We start from the raw sequence: 7,314 nt of genomic DNA, 5'->3' as shown, positions 1-7,314 counted from the left end.
CGTATAGACGAAAATTGGCCTTAACGTGCTGGTTTTCGAGTTATTGACGATAAGCCGGTATATATATGTCCGAGATAAAAAAAAAGATAGGGACAGTGGGAATCTCCTATACTATCACGGGCGTGTATTCTCCTACTAGTTTGATGGTTGCTGTTGCATAAACCACCGACTGTTTGGCCCGCCGTTTAACCGCGCAGTTTAAAATTGCAACACAATGTTGGTGTCGCTCCGGATCGAAAAAATGGAAAAACGACATACTTTACGCATAGGGGCGGCTGATCTTAACATATTTTGTCAATGTCATCTTCCCAGTGACCCTAGGAAGGAGTTTGCCGTTGCACGTTTTCCTATTAAAAAGTAATTAGTGTACAAAAATTTTCGTGAAGCAAAAAACAAGAATATGAAAGTACGTTCCATGAGCATTACGGTGAATAAAACAGAAATTAAAAATTCCCGAGGGGTTGAACAGCATCATATTGAATTCGTTTTGCTGACTGGGGTCTGCGCCCCCCAGACCCCCGCTACACTAGCCCAGACCAAACCCACTTTGTAATAGTGGTATCATATTAAATTGAACAGCATCGTACTTAATTCGTTTTGCTGAATGGGGGGCTGCGCCCCCCAAACCCCCGCTACACTAGCCCAGACCTAACCCATTTTGTAATAGCGGTATCAAATTAAATTGAACAGCATCGTACTAAATTCGTTTTGCTGACTGGGGGGCTGCGCCCCCCAGACCCCCGCAACACTAGCCCGGACCTAACCCACTTTGTAATAGCGGTATCATATTAAATTGAACAGCATCGTACTAAATTCGTTTTGCTGAATGGGGGGCTGCGCCCCCCAAACCCCCGCTACACTAGCCCAGACCTAACCCATTTTGTAATAGCGGTATCAAATTAAATTGAACAGCATCATATTGAATTCGTTTTGCTGACTGGGGTCTGCGCCCCCCAGACCCCCGCTACAATAGCCCAGACCTAACCCACTTTGTAATAGTGGTATCATATTAAATTGAACAGCATCGTACTTAATTCGTTTTGCTGAATGGGGGGCTGCGCCCCCCAAACCCCCGCTACACTAGCCCAGACCTAACCCATTTTGTAATAGCGGTATCAAATTAAATTGAACAGCATCGTACTAAATTCGTTTTGCTGACAGGGGTCTGCGCCCCCCAGACCCCCGCTACACTAGCCCAGACCTAACCCCCTTTGTAATAGCGGTATCATATTAAATTGAACAGCATCATATTGAATTCGTTTTGCTGACTGGGGTCTGCGCGCCCCAGACCCCCGCAACACTAGCCCGGACCTAACCCACTTTGTAATAGCGGTATCACATTAAATTGAACAGCATCGTACTAAATTCGTTTTGCTGAATGGGGGGCTGCGCCCCCCAAACCCCCGCTACACTAGCCCAGACCTAACCCATTTTGTAATAGCGGTATCAAACTAAATTGAACAGCATCATATTGAATTCGTTTTGCTGACTGGGGTCTGCGCCCCCCCGACCCCCGCTACAATAGCCCAGACCTAACCCACTTTGTAATAGTGGTATCATATTAAATTGAACAGCATCGTACTTAATTCGTTTTGCTGAATGGGGGGCTGCGCCCCCCAAACCCCCGCTACACTAGCCCAGACCTAACCCATTTTGTAATAGCGGTATCAAATTAAATTGAACAGCATCGTACTAAATTCGTTTTGCTGACAGGGGTCTGCGCCCCCCAGACCCCCGCTACACTAGCCCAGACCTAACCCCCTTTGTAATAGCGGTATCATATTAAATTGAACAGCATCATATTGAATTCGTTTTGCTGACTGGGGTCTGCGCGCCCCAGACCCCCGCAACACTAGCCCGGACCTAACCCACTTTGTAATAGCGGTATCATATTAAATTGAACAGCATCGTACTAAATTCGTTTTGCTGAATGGGGGGCTGCGCCCCCCAAACCCCCGCTACACTAGCCCAGACCTAACCCATTTTGTAATAGCGGTATCAAATTAAATTGAACAGCATCATATTGAATTCGTTTTGCTGACTGGGGTCTGCGCCCCCCAGACCCCCGCTATACTAGCCCAGACCTAACCCACTTTGTAATAGTGGTATCATATTAAATTGAACAGCATCGTACATAATTCGTTTTGCTGAATGGGGGGCTGCGCCCCCCAAACCCCCGCTACACTAGCCCAGACCTAACCCATTTTGTAATAGCTGTATCAAATTAAATTGAACAGCATCATATTGAATTCGTTTTGCTGACAGGGGTCTGCGCCCCCCAGACCCCCGCTACACTAGCCCAGACCTAACCCACTTTGTAATAGTGGTATCATATTAAATTGAACAGCATCGTACATAATTCGTTTTGCTGAATGGGGGGCTGCGCCCCCCAAACCCCCGCTACACTAGCCCAGACCTAACCCATTTTGTAATAGCGGTATCAAATTAAATTGAACAGCATCATATTGAATTCGTTTTGCTGACTGGGGTCTGCGCCCCCCAAACCCCCGCTACACTAGCCCAGACCTAACCCATTTTGTAATAGCGGTATCAAATTAAATTGAACAGCATCATATTGAATTCGTTTTGCTGACTGGGGTCTGCGCCCCCCAAACCCCCGCTACACCAGCCCAGACCTAACCCATTTTGTAATAGCGGTATCAAATTAAATTGAGCAGCATCATATTGAATTCGTTTTGCTGACAGGGGTCTGCGCCCCCCAGACCCCCGCTACACTAGCCCAGACCTAACCCCCTTTGTAATAGCGGTATCATATTAAATTGAACAGCATCATATTGAATTCGTTTTGCTGACTGGGGTCTGCGCGCCCCAAACCCCCGCAACACTGGCCCAGACCTAGCCCATTTTGTAATGACTGTATTGGAACTGCGTTAGGGCTAGTTTAGAATTGGTTAGGTGAAGTAATGCGGAGAGCAGTTTCGCCTGCGTCCCGGGATGCTTGTTGGCATGAGTGGTGTCTGAATGAGTAAAGACGGATGAGACACTTGTGGGGTATGGTGAGTCAGATTCCCAAACTACCCATATTTCTTCTGAGGCATGGGTGCCTATCCAAGGATCTCCTTCGGTATCTAAAACAGAAATAAAAAAAAAAAAAAAAAAAAAAAAAAAAAATGAATATGGACTGTGTTAGGACTGAATTGGATAAGGTCTGGGTTACGTCTCGGTTAGGTCTGAGTTAGGACTGGTTTAAGACTGGGTTAGGACTGGGTTAGGACTGGGTTAGGACTGGGTTAGGTCTGGGTTAGGACTGGGTTAGGTCTGGGTTAGGTCTGGGTTAGGACTGGGTTAGGTCTGGGTTAGGACTGGGTTAGGACTGGGTTAGGTCTGGGTTAGGTCTGGGTTAGGTCTGGGTTAGGACTGGGTTAGGACTGGGTTACGACTGGGTTAGGTCTGGGTTACGACTGGGTTAGGTCTGGGTTACGACTGGGTTAGGTCTGGGTTACGACTGGGTTAGGTCTGGGTTACGACTGGGTTAGGATTGGGTTAGGTCTGGTTTAGGACTGGGTTAGGTCTAGGTTAGGACTGGGTTAGGTCTGGGTTAGGTCTGGGTTAGGACTGGGTTAGGTCTGGGTTAGGACTGGGTTAGTACTGGGTTAGGACTGGGTTAGGTCTGGGTTAGGTCTGGGTTATTTCTGGGTTAGGTCTGGGTTAGGTCTGGGTTAGGTCTGGGTTAGGGCTGGGTTAGGTCTGGGTTAGGTCTGGGTCAGGTCTGGGTATTTCTGGGTTAGGACTGGGTTAGGTCTGGGTTAGGTCTGGGTTATTTCTGGGTTAGGTCTGGGTTAGGTCTGGGTTAGGTCTGGGTTAGGTCTGGGTTAGGACTGGGTTAGGTCTGGGTTAGGACTGGGTTAGGTCTGGGTTAGGTCTGGGTTAGGTCTGGGTTAGGTCTGGGTTATTTCTGGGTTAGGTCTGGGTTAGGTCTGGGTTAGGTCTGGGTTAGGGCTGGGTTAGGTCTGGGTTAGGTCTGGGTCAGGTCTGGGGTATTTCTGGGTTAGGACTGGGTTAGGTCTGGGTTAGGACTGGGTTAGGTCTGGGTTAGGACTGGGTTAGGACTGGGTTAGGTCTGGGTTAGGTCTGGGTTAGGTTTGGGTTAGGACTGGGTAGGTTCTGGGTTAGGACTTGGTTAGGACTGGGTTAGGACTGTGTTAGGACTGGGTTAGGTCTGGGTTAGGTCTGGGTTAGGACTGGGTTAGGTCTGGGTTAGGACTGGGTTAGGACTGGGTTAGGTCTGGGTTAGGTCTGGGTTAGGACTGGGTTAGGTCTGGGTTAGGACTGGGTTAGGTCTGGGTTAGTACTGGATTTGGTTAGGTCTGGGTTAGGTCTGGGTTAGGTCTGGGTTAGGACTGGGTTAGGACTGGGTTAGGTCTGGGTTAGGACTGGGTTAGGACTGGGTTAGGACTGGGTTAGGTCTGGGTTAGGTCTGGGTTATTTCTGGGTTAGGTCTGGGTTAGGTCTGGGTTAGGTCTGGGTTAGGTCTGGGTTAGGTCTGGGTTAGGACTGGGTTAGGACTGGGTTAGGTCTGGGTTAGGTCTGGGTTAGGACTGGGTTAGGTCTGGGTTAGGACTGGGTTAGGTCTGGGTTAGGTCTGGGTTCGGTCTGGGTTAGGACTGGGTTAGGTCTGGGTTAGGTCTGGGTTAGGTCTGGGTTAGGTCTGGGTTAGGACTGGGTTAGGACTGGGTTAGGACTGGGTTAGGTCTGGGTTAGGTCTGGGTTATTTCTGGGTTAGGACTGGGTTAGGACTGGGTTAGGACTGGGTTAGGTCTGGGTTAGGTCTGGGTTAGGTCTGAGTTAGGTCTGGGTTAGGACTGGGTTAGGACTGGGTTAGGTCTGGGTTAGGTCTGGGTTAGGACTGGGTTAGGACTGGGTTAGGTCTGGGTTAGGTCTGGGTTAGGACTGGGTTAGGTCTGGGTTAGGACTGGGTTAGGTCTGGGTTAGTACTGGATTTGGTTAGGTCTGGGTTAGGTCTGGGTTAGGTCTGGGTTAGGTCTGGGTTAGGACTGGGTTAGGTCTGGGTTAGGACTGGGTTAGGTCTGGGTTAGTACTGGATTTGGTTAGGTCTGGGTTAGGTCTGGGTTAGGTCTGGGTTAGGACTGGGTTAGGACTGGGTTAGGTCTGGGTTAGGACTGGGTTAGGACTGGGTTAGGACTGGGTTAGGTCTGGGTTAGGTCTGGGTTAGGACTGGGTTAGGTCTGGGTTAGGTCTGGGTTCGGTCTGGGTTAGGTCTGGGTTAGGTCTGGGTTAGGACTGGGTTAGGACTGGGTTAGGTCTGGGTTAGGTCTGGGTTAGGACTGGGTTAGGTCTGGGTTAGGACTGGGTTAGGTCTGGGTTAGTACTGGATTTGGTTAGGTCTGGGTTAGGTCTGGGTTAGGGCTGGGTTAGGTCTGGGTTCGGTCTGGGTTAGGTTTGGGTTAGGTCTGGGTTAGGACTGGGTTAGGACTGGGTTAGGTCTGGGTTAGGACTGGGTTAGGACTGGGTTAGGTCTGGGTTAGGACTGGGTTAGGACTGGGTTAGGTCTGGGTTAGGACTGGGTTAGGACTGGGTTAGGTCTGGGTTAGGTCTGGGTTAGGACTGGGTTAGGTCTGGGTTAGGTCTGGGTTCGGTCTGGGTTAGGTCTGGGTTAGGTCTGGGTTAGGACTGGGTTAGGACTGGGTTAGGTCTGGGTTAGGACTGGGTTAGGACTGGGTTAGGTCTGGGTTAGGACTGGGTTAGGACTGGGTTAGGTCTGGGTTAGGACTGGGTTAGGACTGGGTTAGGTCTGGGTTAGGTCTGGGTTAGGACTGGGTTAGGTCTGGGTTAGGACTGGGTTAGGTCTGGGTTAGTACTGGATTTGGTTAGGTCTGGGTTAGGTCTGGGTTAGGTCTGGGTTAGGACTGGGTTAGGACTGGGTTAGGTCTGGGTTAGGACTGGGTTAGGACTGGGTTAGGTCTGGGTTAGGACTGGGTTAGGACTGGGTTAGGACTGGGTTAGGTCTGGGTTAGGTCTGGGTTATTTCTGGGTTAGGTCTGGGTTAGGTCTGGGTTAGGTCTGGGTTAGGTCTGGGTTAGGTCTGGGTTAGGACTGGGTTAGGACTGGGTTAGGTCTGGGTTAGGTCTGGGTTAGGACTGGGTTAGGTCTGGGTTAGGACTGGGTTAGGTCTGGGTTAGGTCTGGGTTCGGTCTGGGTTAGGACTGGGTTAGGTCTGGGTTAGGTCTGGGTTAGGTCTGGGTTAGGTCTGGGTTAGGTCTGGGTTAGGTCTGGGTTAGGACTGGGTTAGGACTGGGTTAGGTCTGGGTTAGGTCTGGGTTAGGACTGGGTTAGGTCTGGGTTAGTACTGGATTTGGTTAGGTCTGGGTTAGGTCTGGGTTAGGTCTGGGTTAGTACTGGATTTGGTTAGGTCTGGGTTAGGTCTGGGTTAGGGCTGGGTTAGGTCTGGGTTCGGTCTGGGTTAGGTTTGGGTTAGGTCTGGGTTAGGACTGGGTTAGGACTGGGTTAGGTCTGGGTTAGGACTGGGTTAGGACTGGGTTAGGTCTGGGTTAGGACTGGGTTAGGACTGGGTTAGGTCTGGGTTAGGACTGGGTTAGGACTGGGTTAGGTCTGGGTTAGGTCTGGGTTAGGACTGGGTTAGGTCTGGGTTAGGTCTGGGTTCGGTCTGGGTTAGGTCTGGGTTAGGTCTGGGTTAGGACTGGGTTAGGACTGGGTTAGGTCTGGGTTAGGACTGGGTTAGGACTGGGTTAGGTCTGGGTTAGGACTGGGTTAGGACTGGGTTAGGTCTGGGTTAGGACTGGGTTAGGACTGGGTTAGGTCTGGGTTAGGTCTGGGTTAGGACTGGGTTAGGTCTGGGTTAGGACTGGGTTAGGTCTGGGTTAGTACTGGATTTGGTTAGGTCTGGGTTAGGTCTGGGTTAGGTCTGGGTTAGGACTGGGTTAGGACTGGGTTAGGTCTGGGTTAGGACTGGGTTAGGACTGGGTTAGGTCTGGGTTAGGACTGGGTTAGGACTGGGTTAGGACTGGGTTAGGTCTGGGTTAGGTCTGGGTTATTTCTGGGTTAGGTCTGGGTTAGGTCTGGGTTAGGTCTGGGTTAGGTCTGGGTTTAGGTCTGGGTTAGGACTGGGTTAGGACTGGGTTAGGTCTGGGTTAGGTCTGGGTTAGGACTGGGTTAGGTCTGGGTTAGGACTGGGTTAGGTCTGGGTTAGGTCTGGGTTCGGTCTGGGTTAGGACTGGGTTAGGTCTGGGTTAGGTCTGGGTTAGGTCTGGGTTAGGTCTGGGTTAGGTCTGGGTTAGGTCTGGGTTAGGACTGGGTTAGGACTGGGTTAGGTCT

This window comes from Colletes latitarsis, unplaced genomic scaffold, assembly GCF_051014445.1.
Source record: "Colletes latitarsis isolate SP2378_abdomen unplaced genomic scaffold, iyColLati1 scaffold0094, whole genome shotgun sequence".
In the NCBI taxonomy this organism is placed as follows: Eukaryota; Metazoa; Arthropoda; class Insecta; order Hymenoptera; family Colletidae; genus Colletes; species Colletes latitarsis.
This window is presented reverse-complemented; position numbering follows the sequence as displayed.